Below are 19,084 nucleotides of genomic sequence, written 5' to 3'. Positions count from 1 at the left end.
CTCATGCTTGAAGCTGTCGATGTCCTCCGCATGTGCGCCGGTGACGATCAAGTCATCCACATACACGCCAACGACGAGCTCCTCCTTCCCCCGTCGCCGCATGTAGAGCGCGTGCTCGGTTGCACACCGCGTGAACCCAAGCTCGCCTAGCATGGCGTCAAGCTTGGTGTTCCACTCTCGATGGGCCTGCCGCAAGCCGTAGAGCGCCTTGTGCAATCAGAGAACCCTATGCTCCGCTCCATTGACGGCGAAATCCGGAGGTTGCCTAACAAAGACCGTCTCCGCTAGCTCGCCATTGAGGAAGGCCGATTTTACATCCAGGTGATGGACACGCCAATCCTTCGCTGCTGCCAAAGCCAGCAGCAGTCGGATAGACTCCATGAGCGCTACCGGTGCAAAGACTTCCTCGAAGTCGATGCCCTCGCGCTGGACAAAGCCTTAGGCGAAGAGGCGCACCTTGTGCTTGACAATGGCGCCACTCTTGTCCCGCTTGACCTTGTACACCCACTTCAGGCCGATCGGACGGCATCCTGAAGGTGGATCGACGAGCTCCCAAGTCTTGTTTTTCTCGATCGCCTTCATCTCCTCCAGCATTGCCCGTCGCAAATTTGCATTGCGCTCGGCCAGCGCGTACGTGGGTGGTTCCTCTGCACCGACAAGAAGCAGCTCTAGGTCATTGAGCAGCCGACCCGCCAGGCCTAAGGATCCTGTGCCGCCGACGATATCTTCCAGCCTTGGGAACCACACCTCCTCACCGTCGTGGAAAGCATCCATGAACTCTGTGATGTTACATGGAGGTGAGGCGAACTCGATCGACATTGATGGAGTCCCCTATTCCACCGGAGTGGTTGGCACAACACCTAGAGTGCCTGGTACCCGGCTGCAGTGCTCGACACTACTCCTGGATAGCTCGTCACGACTCCTGGAGTGGTTGGCACCACCGCAGGAGTGCTCGGCACTAGTATTGGAGTGGTCGACACCACTACAAGACCTCTCGGCTCCACTACGGGAGCGTTTGGCACCCATCCTGGAGTGGTCGGCACCACTGCAGGACCACTCGGCACCACTCCTGGATTGCTCGGCACTCCTCCCGGAGTGCTTGGCACCCCTCCTGGAGTCCTCGGCACCGCCCCAGGAGTGCTCGGCTCTATTGCTGGAGTGGTCGGCACCTCCTCTCCAGCATCTCTACCACCGTGGATGACCAAGTGCTCAACGACGAAGGTGCTAGTAAAGCCGCCAGCTTCCCCCATGCCCGGACTGTCGTAGTCCTAGGCTGCCTTCTCATCGAACACGATGTCGCACGAGACAACCACCTTGCCTCCACATGGGTCGTAGAGCCGGTACGCCTTGGTACCTTCCGCATAGCCCAGGAGCACCATCCGTGTGCTCCTGTCCTCTAGCTTGGTGAGGACCGGCTTCGTCTTCCTGACGTGGCCAATGTAGCCGAATGTCCAGAGGAAGGACACACTCAGCTTATGCCCATACCAAACTTCGAATGGCGTCACACCCTTTAGGGCCTTTGTGGCCGCGCGGTTGAGGATGAACACTACCGTGGTCACCGCCTCACCCCATAACCTTGCCGGCATGCTCTTGGACTTCATCATGGATCGAGCCGTGCCAACCACCATCTGGTTCCGCCGCTCCACCACGTCATTCTACTGTGGCGAGTACGGCGCGGTGTGGTGTCGCACCACACCCTGATCCGCGCAGTATGCAGCCAACTCCACTGAAGTGAATTTGCCACCGCGATCAGTCCGCAGCACACGTAGCTTCTTGTGGCTCGCCGCCTCCGCACGTACCTTGAACTTTTTGATCACCTCCGCCACCTCGTCCTTGCTTGTCAAGAGTTGCAGCCACATATAGCGACAGCAATCATCCATGAGCAAGAGGAAGTATCACCGACCACCATTTGTGGCTGGCATGATTGGCCCACAGAGATCGTTGTGGACGAGCTCGAGAGAGTCCGTTGCGCGATACTTAGCCGCCTTTGGGAATGGCAGCCTGCTCTGCTTCCCGGCCAGGCAGCTGTCACACAGCTCGCCGGCGTGCTTGATTTGGGGCAGCCCTTGGACCATCTTCTCCAGCCGACCGAGCGCGTCGAAGCTAAGATGGCCGAACTGGGCATGCCATAGCCATGGCTCCTCAGTGTGCCGTGCTGCCAGGCACACCGGCTGTTCCACCTTCAAGTCAAGCAGGTACAGCCGGTTCTGGGACCTCTTTACCTTGGCAAGAAGGCGTTGCTCCCAGTCCCTGATCCTGAGGACGCCATCCTTGATTAGTACCTCGCTGCCGTGCTCATCCAGCTGGCCAATGCTGATGATGCTTGACCACAGCTGCGGGATGTAATATACATCCATCAGCATGAGGTGCTTGCCATTCTGGTACCTGAAGATGATGGTGCCACGCCCTTGGATCGCCACTCTTGAGCCGTCACCGAACTTCATCGTGCCGATCACGTTGCCGTCGAGCTCGGAGAAGGCTTCCTTGGAACCCGTCATGTGGCTGCTGGCGTCGGAGTACAGGTATCACCGCTGCTCCTTCTTGCCACCCACACGTCCAAGGTGGACATGGGCGCGCAGTTTGTCGAGGTTGACAGCCTTCAGAGCCTTCCTAGGCCCTTCCAACGCCATCACATCTCCCTTCTCCCTGGCCTCAACGTCATGCAGTGCACAGAACATCGCCGTTAGGAGAGTTGCCTCATCATCATCATTAGCCTTCTTCTCTTGCTTGCGATCTGGGCACTCCTTTGCCCAATGGGCTGTCTTCCCACAGCGTCGGCAGACGTTGGGGTCGACCTTCTTCTTCTTCTTCTCCGAAGAAGCCTTGCCACGGCGCTTGCCATCACCACCATGGCTGGAGGAGGCTTCCCCGGACTTCTTCATCTAGGCAGCCCACTCCTCCTCTATCAGCAGCAGCTTGCCACTGTCCGTCGTTGTTGTGGCCTGCTCCATGCGCTCATCCACCGCCTGTAGATGGCCTATCACATTCTCAATGGTGTGGGTGGACAAGTCCTACATTGTCTCTATGGAGAGAGCGATTTGGATATACTTCACCGGCACGGAGTGGTGGTACATGGAGACCGCCTCTTCTTCGTCAATGGTGACACCGTGGCTCCTCAACTTGCTGAAAAGCGACTGCAGGTGGAGGGAGAAGTCCTCCATCTACTCACCATCTTTGAACTTGAGGTTGGCGTACTCCTGCTTCAGCAGCTGGGCCGTCGCCTTCATTGCGCGGTCGGAGCCGACGCGCATCGTTGCAATGGCCTCCCACGTCTCTTTAGCAGAGTTCTTCGGCCCCAACGACTTCCGATACTTTGCTGGCATAGCAGCAAGGATAGCCTCCAACACTGACATGTCGTCTTTTTCGTTGTCGGTGCCCTTGTCAATGGCATTCCAGAGCCATCGGGCTCTGAGCTTGACCTTCATGGTCACCGCCCACTCACCATAGTTGGTGCAATGCAGCGCCGGCCAACTGGTGCTGCTGACCTCCTGCACCGTGCGCACAACGACCTACTATCATGGCTGGGCAGTGACAGCAGCGCCGCTGCGGTCGCCCATCTTCAAACCGTCCATCATCGCCAGCGGTTAGTCCGGCGACGACGCTTGTACGGCTTTGATACCACTTGTTGGTCCCTGGATCTCCGGCATGGGTGAGCCGACTGCTCACCGGCGTTGCCGACCACACACTAATGGCTAGAGGTAGAAGAAGGGAGGGAGAACAGAGCGCGCGCACACACAACACAACCACCAGCGTTGGTCGGAGCTATGTAGAGGAGATGGCAAAACTGAACTCGCTCTCTTTACTGAGTTGCAGTGAAAAACTATAAATATAACTCTACCCATCTAATGGTAGTACACAGACATGTCAGGCTACCATGTTGCTACAGTGACTAGATATGACAGCAGGGCTGACTTTGGTGCCTGCCCCTGCTGTGGATACAGTGCCCTTGCCGATCCCTACGACGCCTGCCCCTGCCGAGCCCTTTCGACGCCTGCTCCTACCACACGTACAGAGGAGAGCAGCAAATTACTTACCGCAACAGAGGAATGGACACCACACGATCCTAAGGCTATTCTGTCTGACGCCAACATCGACAGGGAGGAGAAATAATCCTTCATAATAATGTTTTCTAGCAGAAACAAGTCGGCTACAGCATGAGCTTGTAGTATATATCCAAATTTTGTGCTTGTTTGTCCTTTGTTTACATGGTTGTTTGGCTCCTGTGATCCGCATTGTTTCAGATAGATAGGGTACTATATTTTCCATGAAGTCATCACTATTAGAGAACAGACTTTCGGTTTTAGGCTTTAGTCCCGACCATTTTTGGACCAAGGACTAAAGATTGGATTAGTCCCGGTTGGAGCCCCCAACGGGGGCCTAAAGTCCCCTACCCAATGGCTAGAGCCGCAAGCTTTTGTAGGAGGGGACCTTAAGTCCAGGTTGGTGGCTCAAACCAGGACTAAAGGTCACCCTCTAGTCCCGGTTGGAGCTACCAGCCATGACTAAAACTTTAATCCCGGTTGGTGGCTCCACCCGGGAATAGAAGTCCACCTATAGTGTGGGTTTGAACTACAAACCGGGACTACAGGTCCCAGGCTGTATACTCTCCTTGCTCCCCTAGCCTGAACTATTCCAAGCTCTCTGTTCTTGCTTGTCTCATCTATTCTTGCTCATTTCATGGTAGTACACAGACATGTCAGGCTGCCATTTCAAGATTTCATTTGATTCCTCCATTCATTCTTTGGTTCTAAAGGTCAGAAACTTCATTCTCCTATGTTTCATCACTAGCATGGCTCATTTCATGGTCTAGAAATGAAGAAATTTGTGCTTTTCTAGATTGGGAATAATGGTGGATATTTTTTTTATTTATATGCCATTTGAGCTCGAAATCAATTGACATTTTGTTTATGTAGATGAAGGAATCTTATAGTAGCTCATCAAAACTAGTATGCACCTTTCGTTGCCTCATTTCATGGTTTAGAAATAGAGAAATTTAAGGTTTTTGACATTAGAAAGAATGGTGGATTTTTTTATTTAAACAACATTTGAGCTCAAACTCACTTGATAGTTCGCAAATGCAGTTGAACAAAGCATAAAGTAGCTGATTAAAATTAAGCAAGTATCCAGCTTTCTTTGCTAGTACATAGCTCCTTTAATTTCATGGTTCACAAGATGAGAAATTTATAGTAGTTAATGAAAATGAGTATAGAGAGCCGTAGATGACGACTACTTCTGGGTCCTCGGACTCGCATGGGGTCTCTAAGCAACTGAGACCAAATCTCCCTCTCATTGCGTGCGGCAAGTGTGGGCAAAAGACTATGAGGGAGTACAGCGAAGAAGAAGGATATCAACCAAGGGCGCATCCTCTGCACGTGTCCGAATCGCGAAGTGAGTTATTTTTTTCATGTTTTGTTATAGTTTGTAGCCATTTTTTGTGATGATTTTGATTAAAGTTCTTGATTTGTGGTTATAATTTCAGTGGCATGGCACCGAATCATGTGACGGTTAGTACTGAGAGGAAGAGTATGTTGTGCATGTCCAAAAATCTCTTGCAAAAGAGACTGAGGCGGCTGATGAGAGCGCACCTGTGTATGATGAGGTAGTGAACCAGCAGAAGAATGATATTTATGTTTTAGTTGGAATTGGTTGCGAAATCCTTATTCTGTTGAAGTGCATTGTAGGTTTAGTTTGTTTAGTGCTATTTGGGATTGTCTACATTGTATTAAGGCTTTAATAAATTAATGTTTGAGAGTGAAACAGCTATGTGGTATAGGATATTAATTAATCTTGTTGATTGATGGATATTTTGGATATTTTAATTAACTACTAATCATGCATGCTGTATAATATGGGTTATGACAAGTTTTTGATATGGTGTACACCATGTAATGCAGATGAACCAGCAATGGATGTACAATGCTGACCGTCGCTCCCTAGAGTTCAGTAGGGCCGTGCATGATTTCTTAAATGTGACCAAGGCAAACACGTGGAATGGTTTCATGTGCTTCCCATGTGTTCTATGTAAGAATGAGAAGGATTATTCTTGCTCAAGGATCCTTTACAAACACATGTTTACGTTGGGTTTCAACGAAACTATATTTGTTGGACTAAGTACGGAGAAAAATGTGTTATAATGGAAGAAGAAGAAGAAGGGGATGATGACAACATTATTATTCGTGGGTTTGCTAAATACGGTGCCTTTTATGATACTACAATGGGAGAAGCTGAAGAAGAGGTAGCGGTAGAAGATGAGCCCATTGATGATCTTGGTCAGGCCATCCGTGATGCATAGAGAGAATGCAAAAGTTTAAAGGAGAATATCAAATTTGAGCACATACTAGATGATCACAAGAAATTGCTATACCTGACTTGGGAAGAGGGGCAAAAAAAGTTGGGTACCACACTGGAATTGCTGCAATGGAAGGCAAAGAATGGTGTATCCGACAAGGGATTTGGAGAGTTACTGACTATCGCAAAGAAGATGCTTTCGAAGGCAGACGAATTGCCCGCCACTACATACAAAGCAAAACAGGTCGTCTGCCCTCTGGGATTAGAAATCTAGAAGATACATGCATGTCCTAATGACTGCATCCTCTGCTGCGGCGAGTACGAGAATTTGAATGCAAACCCGGTATGCCATGCATCGCGGCATAAAATTAGGCGAGATGACCCTGGTGATGTTGAGGGCGACGGTGAACGTCCCAAGAAAAGAATCCCTGCCAAGGTGATGTGGTATGCTCCTATAATACCACGCTTGAAACGTTTGTTCAGAAACAAAGAGCATGCAAAGTTTCTGCGATGGCTCAAAGAAGACCGTAAGGTAGACGATATGTTGAGACACCCGCTGATGGGCCCCAGTGGAGAGCAATCAACAGAGAATTCCAGAAGTGTCAGAGATATGGGCTAGGGGTACCTCCACCACCCATATATATGACTACAACCAAGCTATCGGCCCAGCACCCATCAAGGAGGAGACCCGCAAGGGCTAACGCTATCAACCAACGTGGGGATCAAGGCAAACCAAGGCGGACGTGTCTGGACGATAGCAAGGATCAATCTGTTGTAACAAACTAGGAAACAATCTGCTTGCCATCGGGCCAGCCCGAATCATGCCGCACCGGCGCCGACCTCTGGATGGTTGTGGGCTTCCCTGTTTCTGGCACTGCCGCCGGTGTGCCGAGCTGCCTGTCTCCCTCTTGCACACTAGCAGCCAGCTCTCCACGCTAGCAAACCGCGGAACCGCACCCTATCTAACTCAAGTTAGGCTACAACCACTACTAAAATAACTCAAGTTATAACAGCATGGCCATTTGCCTTATTGGCGTGATACAAAGTATCTGGGCTGAAAACATTTGCATCAAGTGCCCCTCTCTCTCGTTTGAATTAAATGACTGACCCATTCTCCATCAATAATTGTGCAGAAAAATAACTTGCCACAAAAATACAAATGCAAGCCTCCGGGATGGCAGGTGGGCGTACAAACTAATAATAATTTACCGATCATGAAACAGCTCTCCTTGCAAACAGCGATCAATTGTATTAAAAACTTGATGGTGAGGTGGCAAGTGGCAACAACTCTTGGCATATATGCATAGCTCGGTGATGGTGAGGTGGGTTAGATGCGGACCCAAAGTATTGTATGCCTCTTTGTTTATCCTTCTACGTTTTATATGCTCGCTAACTTGCGAAAAGTTAGCCAAACGTCGTACATCCTTACATTTAATTTACAAAAGGTAGACATTGACCAAGACTAGAGCCTCGCCTAATCAAGATAGCGGTCACCTTCATCCAACAAACGCGCTAAGTCAGATTTGTTGTGACCATTTTGGAATAATCCCAAGCAGCTGATTCCACCACCAAAGGTGATGATTCTTATAATACATTTTTACTAAAAAATAAAAAAGTAGAAAGCGGAAAGAGCATATCCAGCAGGACCACCCAAATCAGGGCCTCTACTTTTGATTTGGGTCCTCCGCCTACTTTTGTTGGCTTAGTTTTTCTACTTCTACTCCAAATCAGGTTAGTGTACTGTAGAGCACCATGGTATCTACCCGGTACACATCTTGCTAGACATCCAGATGGGCGATCAAATTCTCAACTTCCAACTTGCAACACTAACATCAGCTTTTACAGTGCACCAATCCGGTGTGGAATTAATAAACTAGGACGCCGCACGCAAATCGACCGAAGCTGTCACGCACTTTCCATCCCACCCTTCCGCTGTCACCACCCTACCGCATGCATCGCCATCTTCTTCCCTGAATCATCACCAATTCATTCCCAGTTGAAGCAGCCAACAGAAGCCACCACATTACCTAAACCCCTCTCGCTGCTCCTCCTTTCTTCACTCACCACCCACCAGAACGGGCACGCAGCAATAATCCAGCACTGGGTCAAGCCAACGATGGTCGACCACGCCAATTCCTATCTAACCTTGACCCAGTGCTACTGCTGGTAACACCTACTGCTTCCGTGAATTTCTGATCGAATCCGAATCTGATCGATCTGACTTTCACCTACCCGTACCAGCCTGGCGAGAAGTAGAATAATACTCTTGCATTGGCACCCTAATTAATGTTCATCTGTCAAAGCAAACCCGAGGTCCTTACTGGCATGGTATCTGCAAGCGATGCAGTCACATGGTATCTGGACCAGGTGCATACATCTAGACAACCAGATGGGCGATCAAATTATTGTTATAACTTAATTCAACTTGCTTTTGTGTTGACTTCGTTTGCTTGCTAATGAGGCTCCAATGTGGAAATAAATTGCAAGGAAAATCGAGGAAAAAGGTTGGAGTTGCACGAGCACCTAAAGGAGTGCTCCACAAACTCTAGGTTTTTGTGGAGCTGCTCCACGGTGGAATTTTTGGAGCAGTCCAAAATATCTAGCACTACTACAGTAAACTTAATGGAGACAGGCGTTTTTTTTATTTTCGGAGGCGGTCAAAGGCAACCGCCTCAGTCAAAAGATCACGGTTAATCCGTGAATAACGGAGGCGGTTGCCTTGCCCGCCGCAGTTAATCAGTTAACAGAGGCGGGCGCCTTATAACGCCCGCATCGGTAAATCAATAAAAAAACAAAAAAATCCAGGCTCGACAACGAGCCTACTCTCAGGCCCAACGCTGATCCAAGTTCTGGGAACACACTGTGCCGCCGCTGGTGGTCGGATCCACACCCATGCCGCCGCTGGTTGCCGAATCCGCGTCGGTGGTGGCCGGTTCCGCGAGCCCTGATGCCGAATCTAGCGGATCCACGAGCCCTCCGACGCCGGATCTAGCGGATCCATGAGCGCCGATGCCGAATCCACATGCCCAGCTCTGCGCTCCGCCGCCGGAGGCCCTGCGCCACTGTCGGAGGACGGGAGCCGTACGCCGTGCGCCGTGCCGATGCCGGAGAGAGCGAGCACCTCCACACTACTACATAACGGGTAATCACCGATGCCACTTTCACCGCCGGTTCGGATTACAAAGCATTGGTGAAATAATTTTCACCGCCGGTTCGTGGTATGAACAGTTGGTGAAAATTTGGGTGGTTATCACCGCCGGCTGGTAACACGAACTGGTGGTGATAAACCTATCACTACAGCCGGTTTATCTTCACAACCGGTAGTGATGGTTGACCCGTTTGTACAGCTAGTTTGTGGTACCAACCGGTGGTGAAAATCATTTCACTAACGGTTTGTAATACGAACCGGCGATGATGAGTTATGCTGCATCACAATAAAATTCATAACTTTTACAAAAAAAGTTGGATATAAACAAACTTTATATGGAAGTTGTAGATCTCGATGAGATCTACATCTTTGTAGTTGATGACTTTTTTATTTGAAATTGTTTACAGTTTCATAAATCTGTTTGAAGCTCTTATATTTTAAAATTCAATTTTTTTTTGAATTATACAAACAACCTCAGATGAAAAATGATCAAAAGCAAAGTTACAGAGCTCGCTATGATCTATAACTTTGTAGTTGACAACTTTTTCATTAGAAATCATTTAGGGTCTTAAATTTCTATCTGAAGTTCAAAAAATTTAAAATTCAAATTTTGCAAATAACCTCGGATGGAAAATCAACAAAACCAAAGTTGTAGATCTCGATGACTTTTTCATTTGAAATCATTTGATGTCCCAACAGTACAGCTAAAGTAGACGGTTTGAAATTCAAATTTGTCAAACGACCTCAGATGGCCAAACCAACATCAAAGTTGTAGATCTCGATCAGAACAACAACTTTGTAGTTGATGACTTTTTTATCTAAAGTCGTTTAGGGTTCTAAATATTCAATTTAAAATCATGAGAAGTTAGCACTATAGGAATATACATGTTGTATGGACACAAGTGACTTAGGAGCAGAGTGGTAAGAGCAGCTACGCGTGATGGCACAGGTCTCAGGTTTGAATCCCAGCACTACGCAGCGCACGGATTTTCGCGCAAAAAATCGCGTGACTTGTGACAATTTGCATTCATGGGATTAAATCAAAATTTTTTGCTATTTTTTTATCTGATTTTGGAATTTCTGAAAATCTCTATCGCCACCGGCAGGTAACATGAACTGATTGTGATAACTTTGCATCACGGCCGGTTAGGAAACCAGCGGTAATGACAATGGGCATCACCGCCGACTTTCACTGCCTAGAGCCAAAACCATCGGTGAAGGGGGGTCTAGAGCCGGCGGTGAATACCTGTTCTGTAGTAGTGCTAGAGGCCCCGCCCGCCGCACTCGCAAGCCGCCGTCGCAGCCTAGCGCGAGCATCCCGACAGGGTGCTAGCGCCTCCCACTGCCTCCAGAGATCACCCATCGCGAGAGGACAGAGGGAGCGCCTGCCGGTGAGGGACGAGAGAGAGGGAGAGAGCGGGCCATGCATGCACGAGAGAGACGAGAGGGAGAGAACGGGCCATGCATGCGTGAGAGACGCGAGAGAGATGAGTGCCTCCTCTCTCGTGAGGACTGAGCCGAGAGAGGAGAGAGAGTGCTTTGCGGCGGCGGGTGAGGGAATGAGAGATGGTTGTGGATAACTCGAATTATATGATGTATCTATGAGTGTCAGGCCAAAATGGGGTGCTTGCTGGGCCACCATTTTTTTGGAGGCGGCGCCTTGGTTACTGTCGATTAACCGAGGCGATTGACCACCTTGGTTAATCCATTAACCGAGGTGGTTGTGTTAGGGCAAACGCCTAGTAGTTGTGTTAGGGCAACTGCCTCGGTTGCATTATTGGAGGCATGCGAGCCAGCCACTGCCAAGTTGCATTATTGGTCTGTTTATCCTACCAACGCTGTGAACGAGTCTTTGCTTGTCATCTCGTGCGATGAGAAAGCATCTTGCGGTACCCCACGCTACTGCACGCAAAAGCATTGGCCGACGTTTCACATGGTGGCTCAGAGCTACTCTAGCATCCAAGGCTCCGCTGTGGAATTAAAAAACTAGGACGCCGTCCGCAAATCCATCGAAGGTGTCACGCACTTTCCTGCCCACCTTGCAGTGTTATTACCACGACCTACTCCAGTCACCACCTTCCCTGAATCATCAACATTTCCTTCCTAGCACATACACCCAACACAAGCCACCAAGCAGCTACTGCGATTCTTGCAGGCAACAACCTCACATCGGAACCTAAATCCTTCTCGCTACTCCTCATTTCGACTCACTGGCGTGCCGCAATCCAGCAGTAATATGAGGTGGGCTAGGTCGACGATGTCCATGCCGATGCCTGTCTAACCATTAACCAATAGATCCTATTCCACGACCAAGAACGAACAACAGTGGCACCGCCTCACCGCTTCTGGCCATTGCTCAGGTTGTCAACCTCTGGTTCGTTCCTTAACCGGTACGTTTCTGCAGCTGCTTATGCATAGCTAGATCTGTGCATATAGTGCCCACTGTGATGTAGTAGTTACGTTTCTGCAGCTGCTTATGCATAGCTAGATCTGCGCATATAGTTGCCACTGTCATGTAGTTGTATGAATGAACGAGAAGTTAGTAGTAGTGCCGTGATGGCTGCAATAATAGATGGCAGATGATTGAATCTTTGATGTATAAAATTAAAATGCCATGTTGAAATTAATATCTGTTCTCATTTTGTTATAGCAAAAACCGAAGTTCTCAATCATGGCTGGTGTCCTGGATGCTTTGGCGTCCTACATCCAAAACATGCTCATGCAGATGGCGGCAGATGAGGTGCATATGTTGCTTGGAGTGTCCGGTGAGATTGATAACATGGACATCAAGCTTCGGGATCTGAAGAACATCCTTGCTGATGCTGATAGGAGGAACATCACAGACCAAAGTGTCCAAGCATGGGGGATAGAGCTAAGGAATGCTATGTATGATGCCACAGACATCCTCGACCTGTGCCAGCTCAAGGCCATGGAGCGAGGCCAAAGGCATGATGCCGGATGCTTCAACCCGTTGCTCTTCTGCCTACGGAATCCCCTACATGCCCATGACATTGGAAGCCGCATCAAGAAGCTTAACAAGAAGCTAGATGACATCAAGGCACGTGGTGCATCATTCAACTTCATGAACCTTGGTACTTATGAGGACCGTGGAAGAAACGTGGTATCATATCCTTCTGGTACCCATGAGACGTCAGGGGGGCTTGACGAATCTGGTTTGGTTGGTGAGAAGATCGAAGAGGACACAACAAATCTAGTAGAGATGCTAACAAAGAAGTATCCAACTGACGACGACAAATCCAATAAAATAATCATTTTCTCCATTGTGGGAATTGGTGGGATTGGTAAAACCACCCTTGCTCAAAAGATCTTCAACAGTGAAGTCATAAAACATGAGTTCACGAAGAAAATATGGTTGAGTGTCAACCAAGACTTCAACAATACTGAAATGCTAAGGAGAGTTATTATCGAAGCTGGTGGAAACCATCATGCTTGTGGAATTTCAAAGGTGGCACTGGAACATACTCTAATAGAAGCTTTGAAGGGACACAAAACCTTATTAATAATGGATGATGTCTGGGACTACAATATATGGGAAGGTGTGCTTAGAACTCCCTTTGTCAATGCCATGCTAGCTCAAGGTAGCCGTGTGCTGGTCACCACAAGGCATGACATAGTGGCACGTCAGATGAAGGCTTTGGAGCCCTACCATCGTATTGACAAACTTGGGCTTGAAGATGCATGGTTGCTGCTCAAGAAGCAGGTACAAGTTAATCCATACAGTAATTACTTTTCTTTAATTATGCATTTTGTTTTCTAGCTGCATCACTTTAGTTTTGCTTCTATCTTAGTAGTGGGAACTAGATTCCCTGTCCTGGGAACTTCTATTTTTCTTATTTGTTTCAACATCAAGTTCTACGGGGTGGTGACCTTCGAAATATATTATAAAGAAGCAAAATGCCATACTTCCATATGTTAGTATTGTAATATCCTGCATATGCAGTCATGCAGACTCCACATAGGGCAGGTATTAACAATTTTTTGTTAAAGCAATTAAAATTTGGACATTGTATTACACTTCCTCCTTTTCTAAAAGAACTTGAGATCTGTAGGTTCGATTGGATCTGTCATGGGCTGTAACGTAGGCAACACCACATGGAGAATTAGCAACCAAATTTAATTCACAAACTAAGGCAACCATAATAAGTCTGATTAGCACTATGCTTTTTAGAGTAAAATAAAAAAACGGTCTTCGAACTTATTCTATGTGATGTCATCTGGGTCCCTAGACTCTCAAAATGCATGCACTGTGAGGTTAGCGAAATTGTCTTTGGATGTAATGTAAGTCCCAAGCTCTTATAATGCATCTTTCATGCCCCCCACACTTATACTAGAATTTCATCAAGATCCCCAGACTTGTCACATGCTATCATCCAGTTCTAAATGAGCCCTAACACACTATACATCCTTATGTGGCAGGCCACAATTGATCCATTTGTGGTTCGGTATTGACCAGTAGTCCAACGCGAGGGTATGTATGTCACACATATTGGGCTGCTGTACAATATCGGAGCGAGAAGAGAGAAACAGAGAGAGAGGGAGGGAGGGGGAATCGAGACGGTGGGCCTGGCCCACATATGTGTGTGGTTCCCATGGGTAGGATCCACTAGTAGAGAGACTATGAGACATATAGATAGCATTTGGTTGGGAGATAAGGTGGGCTGGGATGGTCTTATCTCCGGTTTGTGGGATGCGGCGACCCTATTTCTTTTCTGGTTGGGGAGGGATGGGATCAACCCATTTTATGTTTGGTCTTAAACAAAAAAAGTGGGATCCGCTACTGACATGTGGGGCCCATTTGACAGTTTTTATTCTTTCTTTTTCTTCCTTCTATCCTTCTCTCTCTTTCCCCAACCATAGCCACCCAAAGGGCTCGTAGCGCGACGCCGTACGCCTCCTCCTGGTCAAATCGGCGCCCACGCCCCACGCCTCCTGTTTCATGCGGCCCCCCGAGCTCGCACGCAGTGGCCCTTCAGAGGTTGCACGGCAGCGGCCTCCCAAGCTCACGCGCGGAGGCTCCTCATATCTCGTGCACGGTGGCGGCCCCTCGAGGTCACGGGTGGCAGTGGCCCCCCGAGCTTGCGCAACGGTGGCCCTCGGCACTCCTCTTCTTGGTCGACCACCCCTACGTGCACCTCCTGTCCTTTTCTTCCTCGCCAGCAAGCGGGCTCGTCCCACCTTGGGCGACCCCCGTCCGTCAAATATCTGGGGACTGGGCAACCCGCATCTCATGGGAATATTCCCATGTGGGATGTCCTTGCTCCTTGTGGCCTCCAAAACAAACACCACTCATCCTGGAGCCATCTCGTCCGGTCATGCTTGTCCTTGCATCCCAACACACAGATTATGTTCCACCATGGCATGCCATGTTGAGGAATGGAAAAGGTCTAGGTCTGATTGGATGTGGATGACATCGTGTTAGATATTCTAAGGCTAGAAATAATATTTTGATGAGTAAACTCCATGGCTGGTCCTCCAACTTGTAAGTTGTGTCATCCTGGTCGCCAAACATAAAAATATGTCATTCCGGTCTTTAAACTTTGTTTGGGCCTCATATTCGTACAAACGGGTATGGATTCTGGCCAGCGTGCAGAGAAAAGACTCGCTTGCTTGAAAATAAAATATTAGCGGGGGTTATATACAAAATCACCCAGATACATAAATTGCACAAATATTAACAAATTTCATGAGGGACTATTTTTTAAAAAATATCTTCTTCCACATTAGAAATGCTACATGAGTTCATCTCGCTGTCAATGCCGCCACTGCTGCCGAGGAGCGCGAGAGCGTGAGCCATGGCCGCGGCTGCACAATCGAGCCGCCGCCACCGCTGCACAAGCACGAATCTGAGCAACCGTTGTGGCCGCATAGCCGCCGTGGCTGCACAGCCGTATAGAACTGGGGTACTTAAATAGTTTAATGATCTAAATATGCAATTTTATATTTAGTGATATGATAGAAGACGTAGTAGTTTAGGGGCCATGGGTGTATTTTACTCTATAAAAATATATTATTCTCCACTGTACCAATTATCATATGACTGGAAGTATACGTGAGAAGGCATCGCATATGAAATTGTCTACAACAGCATTTTTTTATATTGCTTTTCAACGTGAACCGGGTGGAAGCGTGCTATAGCAAAGAACCCACATATACCAACGCAAAACTCTTTGTACTAAACTGGATGTGCCTATTGGGTGAAATTTAATGAAGAGTGGGCCCAGAAACTACTAATAGAACTAGTACCACTTAGAATATTAATTATTTTGGAACAAAATTTGAAACTAATCCAACAGCCTTTGTTGGTAGGAGACTATTACTGCTTTCAACTGTTTATTTGTATAATCATGCACTGAGAGATTACATGCTGTCACTTGTAATTGAAATAATTATTTATAATAGTTTTGCTTGGCCATACCTTAATGCGCCCCTTGTAATGAATATTTTTCCATATTTATTGAGTTATGTTTTCTTGAGCACTGTAGCTGTATTATACATAATTTATATTGATTGGTAGTGAATCATTCCAGTGGGTTCAGAATTGACGCAGTGGCAGCTACAATGCACACAATGTTGTATTAGCTGAATAATAGTGCTGATTATGCTAAAGATTAGGAAAGGCCGTACTTCCAAAGGTGATAGGAGCAAAGAAGTAGAAATTCATCATGAACATTGCTAGTGAATACTTTGTTGCTATTGTCTCCGAAGCAACATTCGTGCCATTTTTCTTTCTTTTTACTTAGTTGCACATGCATAAAGTATAATATAAAAAAGGCTGACCAAAAATTATGTGCTAGAGACCGCATAGGTTTCTTTCTTGATGTGTTTTGCATTGACAGTATATCACGACACTGCACAATAAATTATTGTTTGTCTAATTAGCCTAAAATTCTTGCAGGTTGTTACATACGTAAATGATGAGCCCCAGGTTGAAATACTAAAGGATATTGGAACGAGACTTGTTGAAAAATGTGATGGTTTACCTCTTGGGGTCAAAGTAATGGGAGGTCTCTTGCATCAGAAAAGGATAAGACGAACCGACTGGCAAAATGTCTTAGATGATTCTCTATGGTCAGTATCACAAATGCCTGAAGAGCTAAATTATGCAGTATATCTTAGCTATGAAGATCTGAAGCCTTGTTTGAAGCCTTGCTTTTTGCACTATTCCCTCCTTCCGAGGGGCACATTGTTTTTTGTTGATGACATTGTTGGCATGTGGATTAGTGAAGGATTTGTTCATGGAACTTTACGTGACCTAGAAGAAATAGGAAGGGAATACTATGATCAGTTAATACAGCGGAACCTTATTGAGCCAGATACGAAGTATGTTGATCAAGGAGTTTGCAACATGCATGATATTGTTCGGTCATTTGCTCATAACATGTTGGGAGATGAAGCACTCATAGCTCACAATAGTACAATTGGTATTGACAAACTTAAATCACAAAAGTTTTTTCGATTATCTCTGGAAAGCAAACGATCAGAAGAACATGATTTGGAGTGGTGTTCTCTCCAAACACAGACATCACTGAGAACACTAATTTTAGTTGGTGATATAAAGATTAAGCCAGGTGATTCATTTGTTTCTCTTTCAAGTCTTCGAACACTACATTTGGACAGTGTAAATATTGATGCAATAGCCGAATCTTTGTATCAGCTGAAACATTTGAGGTATTTGTCAATAGAAAACTGTAATACATCCAAGTTACCAGAAGACATAGGCAAGTTGAAATTCTTGCAGTACATTAGCCTTTCTGGTTGTCAGAGTTTGGCTAATCTTCCCAGTAGCATTGGAGTGCTACAAGACTTGAGGTTTCTCAGACTTGACGGGACAAATGTAAGTGTTATACCAAGGGAATTTAGTGGCCTAACTTCTTTGAGGAAATTATATGGATTTCCAGCCCACATGGACTGTGATCACTGTAGTTTGGAGGAACTAGGGCCTCTCTCCCATCTAACAGAACTTTCTATCAATTAATTGGAGAATGTAGCTTCTTCCTCATATGTTATACAGGCCAAACTTGGTGGGAAGAAGCGCCTAAGGTTTGTCTCACTATGTTGCACCAGTAGACTTGGAGATGATGGCCTGTTGGTAAAAGAGGAAGAAGGGATCTCTGAGAAAGCCAAGAGACAAATCGAGGAGGTTTTTGATGAGCTCTGCCCTCCGCTTGGCTTAGAAAAACTTAACATTGAAGGGTATTTTGGTGAGCGGCTCCCAGGTTGGATGATGCTGACAGCAGTTACGCCCCTTGGGAGCTTGAGGATTCTAGCGATGGATGACTTGGCCTGCTGCACAGAGCTTCCTAGTGGCTTGAGTCAGCTCCCCTGCTTGGAGCTTCTGCAGATTGTTCGTGCCCCAGCAATCAAGCGTGTTGGGCTTGAATTCCTACAACCAAGCAATCATGTAGGGGTTGCGTTTCCCAGATTACATAAGTTGACTTTTGATAGATTTGTCGAATGGGAGGAATGGGCGTGGGAGGAACAAGTCAAAGCGATGCCTATGTTGGAGAGGCTTAAACTCAGTTTGTGCAAATTGAGCCACATGCCTCCTGGCCTTGCCTTCCACGCAAAGGCTTTGAAGAAATTATATATATATGATGTCAAGAACCTAAGGTCTTTGGAGAACTTCACTTCTGTTGTCCACCTCGACGTGTTTAGGAACATTGACCTGGAGAGGATCAGTAACCTACCGAAACTGAAGAAGCTCGTCATCGTCATGTGCCCAGAGATGAAGGTATTGGAGGGCATGCCTGCACTACAGAGACTCAATTTGGAGGATTATGACATGGAAACAGTCCCAATGTATCTGCAGGATGTAAACCCAAGGCATTTGCTGCTAGATTGTTCCTTATCCCTGCTCACTTCCATAGCAGCAGGGAAATCAGGTCCTGAGTGGGACAAGTTCAGCAACATCCAGCAAGTCAAAGCCTATGCAGATGATGAAGGGATATCAAGGAAAAGATATGTGACCTACAGAAGAGATCCTTTCCGCTTTGAGACAAATATCAGTGGCTCTGCCATTGCCCAAGGTAAATTAACACAGCCTTCTTCCAAGATATTTAATTTTCTGGTGCTCTGTTTTCTTAGTTTCTTTCATTCAATTCAATTCGTCTTCTGCAGCTTGCAACCGCCGCAAGTGGCTTGCTTACTTCCAAACATGTCCCGTTGAGGACGAGTGGCCCACAGGACGACAGACGTATGCAGAAAAACGTGTGCCCCTCTGCGTACGCTTCAGGTAAAAAAATAGTCTACACGTTGATTGCTTGCCTCTGTTTCAGTAATCGTGCATGCTTACGCCTCCCTGACACCTGATTAATCGATCGAACATGGCAAGTTGTTTACCATTTCATCCCGTGCAACGTATTTTTGCAACTTGTGCAGGTGCAACGCCTATCGTCACTTGGTTCGCTGGTTTGATGAAGCGTGCGTGCACTGCCGTGAAGCCGACGACATCGCTTCCCCATCAGATCAGTGGACCGAAGCAGCAGCGTATCGTGCATGTACACATATTATTCTGACCAGAGGCATTGTTGGGTGATGGTATGGATTAGTGTGAATATATGCATTATGGCCATTCCTTGATCTTCCGCCTTATAGAAATCAACATGCTATGTTTCTACTCTGTAACTT

The 19,084-nt window shown here is 47.2% G+C and overlaps 1 pseudogene; it reads left to right on the top strand.

Moving 5' to 3' along the window:
* Nucleotides 1-12,107: 12,107 nt before the first annotated feature.
* LOC136479471 (putative disease resistance protein RGA1) lies at nt 12,108-18,992 on the top strand (annotated as a pseudogene).
* Nucleotides 18,993-19,084: the final 92 nt, after the last annotated feature.

This window comes from Miscanthus floridulus, chromosome 9, assembly GCF_019320115.1.
Source record: "Miscanthus floridulus cultivar M001 chromosome 9, ASM1932011v1, whole genome shotgun sequence".
Classification (NCBI taxonomy): domain Eukaryota; kingdom Viridiplantae; phylum Streptophyta; class Magnoliopsida; order Poales; family Poaceae; genus Miscanthus; species Miscanthus floridulus.
The sequence above is the reverse complement of the archived record's forward strand: the minus strand, read 5'-3'. Positions and strand labels throughout refer to the sequence as shown.